Genomic DNA, 5,800 nt, shown 5'->3' with positions numbered 1-5,800 from the left:
CGAATAAGGCCTGGTCCCGCGCCCCGCGCCACGTCCTCCCTCCTCCCCGGGCGAGCGAGGCTGGCCAACGGCTCGCTGAGCGGCTGCGTTACGTTGTTTTATGTCAAGTTAGAAAACAAGTGACCAAAGGCTCTAACCCTGCCCTCCCGGTAAAGAGACTTTGAAATGCGCCTTCTTGGTACTGCGGGGAGGGTTGTCAGGCAACTGAAGCTTTTGGAGGAGAGAAAGCAACTTGGAAATGTTCGCAGGACATTGCATTTTTCTGTCCTTCTAAACAATAGAAATGAGAGGAAAAAACTGAATATTAATGGAGGACCTACTATGTGAGGGTCACACTACATAGGTGATTCTATTTCGTCTCCCCAACCACCCTGCAGAGTACTATTCCCAGTTTCTGATAAGGAAACTAAGGATCAGAGAGGTTAAGTAATTTGCCTAGGATCACACAGCTGGCTACTAGGAGAGCCTGACCTTGAATGTGGCGCTCTCAGAAAAAGTCAAAAATTGCACCCAAAAAAAAAAGTGTTTAGTATATATGTTTGGATTAATAAAACGAAATTCAAAGGAGTCTAAAGACTCTACCATAAATAGCTGGACCTTGAACAAAGTAATTCCTCCCTCTGAATCTTAGATTCAAAATCATAAATGCAAAATCTGATTCTTCAACTGCACGCCAAGCTGTAACTGGTTAAAGTTCCTATTTCCATTCACCTTTTCACTAAGCCATGTCTTCAGAATAATTTATTTTAAATACGCTTTTTCTCCCTCCTTATTCATCCAGCTCCTGAGCAGTTGTGCTTAAGTTCAAGACATATAGGTTAAAACCTTAATTATTTTTCTTTAGAAAAGGTCACTAAACCCAGAAATGCTTTAGAATCCTTTTGAGGCCTAAAGATAGATGAAGCATTGAGAACAAACCTGACTTGGAAAACAGACTTTTCCTGCATTTAGAAACGTATTTGCACCTGTGTCACTAACATTGCACACTTCATAACATTTACAAAAATATTTTTCAAGGTGCCACATGATTAGAAAATCATTTTTATTCACAGTATAGCACAGAAAACGTTTATACAAGTTACTTAAAAGCCATACAAGTAAGAAATCCATTTAACTGTCTCAGGCAAAAGGCTATAACATTATATTTTGGAAGTTTGATAGCAACAAAATAAAAACTGGTTCTTAAGCAAAATTATCCGTCTATATGCTTGGTAGGAGGGTATGTTTTTGGTCAAGTCCTCTAACCTGGATTAGCCCAGAGCCTGTACATTAACAGACACCTCAGCCCAGGTGACGCTTAGCCATTCACTCCCACCTGGGTTCTTCTGATAGCAGTATGTTTCAAGTTCTCAGAAAAGGGATGCAGCTGAACGCATCTGCCTGCTCGCAGGCTGCCACTTACATCTTTATATTCCCCACCAATGGGAAACTCGAGTGTCTCAGGACAGATTCCATCCTACACCGCATCCATCAGCCATTGAAAATGCTGTTAACACATTCTCACATAAATTAATGGTGCAGGAAGCCTCTGTCCCTATCCTCCATTCATCAATAGCTTTATGCATGTTGAGTGGAAAGGAAGCTTTCCACTGAAAATGACAAATAAGAACACCTACTTTAATGTCCAGGCACAGTTTGCAGAATGTATTTTTTATAGAGATGAAAAGACACCAATCTGTCAAAAGCTCCTTATTCCCTAAAGAGTGCTCATTTCTAAGGGACTGAAACCCACAAGTCCACAATAGCAAACTCTTCGGTTTTGAGGGAAAAGAAAAAAAAGCATGTTTAGAATTATTTTTAAAAAATAATTCTGTCCCCATATTTAGTCTTCAAGTGACCTCAGACCGTCCGGGAAAACCTTCACACCAGTGAGGCTTCTGAATGAGAAAATAATCTCTTTACAGTTTTTTTTCTTTTCTCTTCCCTCTTCAAGTGGCTGGAACCCCTTTCGTCAATGGCCTCCCATGAATGGTGTTGCTAATAAAGCCTATTAATGAGCTTCCACGGCGGAGTGTGAATAGGTAAATAAGCCCCAATCTGTTGAGGTTCTGGGGCAAGGGCAGAAAAGCCAGTAAGAACTAAAGGTGACAGTTTGAACTGAACTGCGAACGCCAGCACCAGGTTTCAGCTGAAAGACCCGCCAGACAAGGACACATTCACAGTCCCTCCACCCCCTACTGAGGTCTCTTTTCTTCGCAATTTTCCCCCCTTTACAAAATGTCTTGAGTAGTCACCCTTTTTTTTTTCAAAAGCCCTCGAGACGCCCTTCTTTTTTCACTCTAGTAATGATACATCAATGGGAAGGAAGAAAAATGAGGACACCAGAACTCCGATGCCCCCAAAAGTTTCAAGAAACAAATTGTGCTGCTAGCCTGTTGGTGATGGGAAGAGAAAGGAGAAGGGGGTGGGAACACTCACTGCCACGGGCCTCTCTCCTTTGAAGATTTGGAATTCTTCTTTTAATAATTTGTTTTGTAATGGGTGGCTGTTCCTTCACTCTAAGGAAACGTTAGATGAAAATGAAGGCTGCTGACATGAAGTGCTCGTGAACCTTCCCGGGTGGATCTGAGCTCCCTGCAACACCAGGAATTTCATTCTGTAAGCTACGTCTCAATAATGCCTGCAGCATGAAAGAAGCACTCAAATGGAAGGATATAGAATAGTCAGAGGACTATGATAAGAGTATTTACTTCTGGGTAAGGGGAGAGGCTGGATCCCCTGACAGCTCCAGCCCATCTTCAGGGAGCTTGTGGCATTTAAGTGAAGCAAAAGCATCGATCCCACTACTGAACAGCATCAATTATTTTAAACTTAGAACTGGGCCTGAATTCCAAAGCCGAGGCTTCCCCGGAGACAAGTCCTTCTGGAAGTATAGCCTGTCTTTGAGGCAAAGGGGAATGGCTTTCTTAAGGTGAGAGGCTGGATGCAGCTTTCTGCACTCAATAGCTGTGTGACCTGTGGCCGGGCGCGGTGGCTCACACCTGTAATCCCAGCACTTTGGGAGGCCGAGGCAAGCGGATCACCGGAAGCCAGGAAGCCGAGACCAGGCTGACCAACATGGCGAAATGCCGTCTCTACAAAAAACACAAAAATTGGCCGCTTGTGGTGGTGCATGCCTGTAATCCCACATACTCTGGAAGCTAAGGCATGAGAATCCCTTGAACCCAGGAGGCAGAGGTTGCAGTGAGCTGAGATCGCCCCCCTGCACTCCAGCCTGGGTGACAGAGCAAGACTCCCTCTCAAAAAACAAAACAAAACAAAAGGCCAGGCATGGAGGCTCACGCCTGTAATCCCAGCACTTTGGGAGGCCAAGGCAAGTGGATCACCTGAGGTCAGGAGTTCAAGACCAGCCAGACCAACACGGAGAAACCCCTTCCCTACTAAAAATATAAAATTAGCTGGGCATGGTGGCGCATGCCTGTAATCCCAGCTACTCAAGAGGCTGAGGCGGGAGAATCGCTCGAACCCGGAAGGCAGAGGTTGCTGTGAGCCGAGATCACCCATTGTACTCCAGCCTGGGTAACAAGAGAGAAACTCCGTCTCAAAAAAAAACGCTGTGTAACCTCAGATCAGTTGCTTGAGTTCTGTGAGTTTTCCATTTTCCTAGCTATAAAATGGGGAAAATAATGGTTCTTATCTCCTAGATCTTTAATAGGATCACTAAGAGGATTAAATGAGTTAGGACGTGACAAGCACTTAGTTTCTTGCTTTTTGTTTTTTGTTTTTAATTATACTTTAAGTTCTAGGGTACATGTGCACAACGTGCAGGTTTGTTACATGTGTATACATGACAAGCACTTCATTTAGTTTTTTGTTTTTTTGTTTGTTCGTTTTTTTGGTTTTGTTTTTTGTTTTTTTGAGATGGAGTCTTGCTCTGTCATCCAGAGTGCAGTGGCACAATCTTGGCTCACTACAACCTCATAGTCCTCCTGGGTTCAAGTGATTCTCCTGTCTCAGCCTCCCGAATAGCTGGGACTACAAGCGCCTGCCACCACGCCCATCTAATTTTTTTATATTTTTAGTAGAGATGGCGTTTCACCAAGTGATCCATCCACCTCCCATAGTGCTGGGATTATAGGCGTGAGCTACCGCGCCTGGTACTTAATTGTTTTTGTTTTGGTTTGGTTTGGTTTTTTGAGATAGGATCTTTCTCTGTCACCCAGACTGGAGGGCAGTGGTGCAATCACAGCTCACTGCAGCCTCAACCTCCTGGTCTCACGCAATCCTCCCACTTCAGTCTCCTGAGTAGCTGGGGCTACAGGCATGCACCACCATGCCCAGCTAATTTTTATATTTTTTGTAGAGACAGGGGTCTCATTATGTTGCCCAGGATGGTCTCAAACTCCTGGCCTCAAGTGATCCTCCCTCCTTAGCCTCCCAAAGCACTGAGATTACAGGCGTGAGCCACCAGACCTGGCCTCACTTAAACTTTTTATTCAGATGATCCTGATGGTTTTGAGAAACTTTGACACGTGAGCAAGGCTCTTGAGGATTACTAGCCATACACAGTAGTCCACCCTGATATGCAGTTTCCTTTGCTGTGGTTTCAGTTACACTCAGTTACCTGAGGTCAGCCTCAGCCGCGGTCTGAAAATAGGTGAGCATAGTACAATAAGGTATTTTAATTGAGAGACCACATTCATGTAACTTTTATTATAATTGTCCTATTTTTTATTAGCTTATTATTATTAATACTTTTTTTTTGAGACAGAGTCTCGCCCTGTCACCCAGGCTGAAGTGCAGTGGCGCCATCTCAGCTCATTGCAACCTCCGCCTCCTGGGTTCAAGAGATTCTTCTGTCTCAGCCCCCCAAGTACCTGGGGTTACAGGTGCCCGCCACCACGCCTGGCTAATTTTTGTATTTTTAGTAGAGACAGGGTTTCGCCATGATGGCCAGGCTGGTCTCAAACTCCTGACCTCAAGTGATCCACCCGCCTCAGCCTCCCAAAGTGCTGGGGTTACAGGTGTGAGCCACTGCGCCTGGCCTATTGTTAATACTTTACTGTGCCTAATTTATAAATTAAACTTGCTCATAGTGTGTAAGCATAGGAAAAAAACATCCAAACAGGAGGCGTCACAATGCCCATCAGTGTCCACTGCTCCCCAGCAGCGGTCCGGGGGAGGCAAGGACAGTGCCAGGCAGGAGACACTTTTCCTACTAGGAGAACTACATATAAGGGTGAACTACTGTATATGGCTAAGAATAATCATAGAAAACACATAACCTTCACATGTGCCGAAGAGTTTCCCAATACCATGAGGACCATCCAAATAAAAATGCCTAAGTGCTTGTCACATCCCAATTCATTGAATCCTCTTTGACCCTATTAAATAGCTAAAGAGAGCAAGGACACCTCTGTCCCCAAGGAAAGAGCTTCTTGAAAACCACAAGGGACATCTGAATAAAGGCTGCCCTGCTCTATCCATTTCCTGAATTTCTGAGTGGCTTGAATGGTACAGGTTGTTCTTCCGAAGGAGACCAGGCCCAAAGGTGAGGAAGTGCATGTCAAACCTAAGACAGTGCATCAACTGTGACCCCTGGATTTTACAGGGGAAGAAAGCAGGGCACACAGACGGGAGGTGATGGGCTCAAAGTCACCCTCTGGTTAATGGCAGCAAAACCCAGGAAAGTCTGTGTTCCTGACCCAGCTAGGGTTACAATGGCCACTAGTGCAAGTCCACCATGGCAAGTGAGTCTCACCCATCCAATGCTAGGCAATTAGGCTCTTTCTGGGTGATTCCACGCCTTGTAGAACTGAGATATTTCTTTCTTTCTTTCCTATTTTTTTTTTTTTTTGAG

Source organism: Mandrillus leucophaeus, unplaced genomic scaffold (assembly GCF_000951045.1).
Source record: "Mandrillus leucophaeus isolate KB7577 unplaced genomic scaffold, Mleu.le_1.0 Scaffold65, whole genome shotgun sequence".
Lineage (NCBI taxonomy): Eukaryota > Metazoa > Chordata > Mammalia > Primates > Cercopithecidae > Mandrillus > Mandrillus leucophaeus.
Note: the sequence above shows the minus strand (reverse complement) of the source record.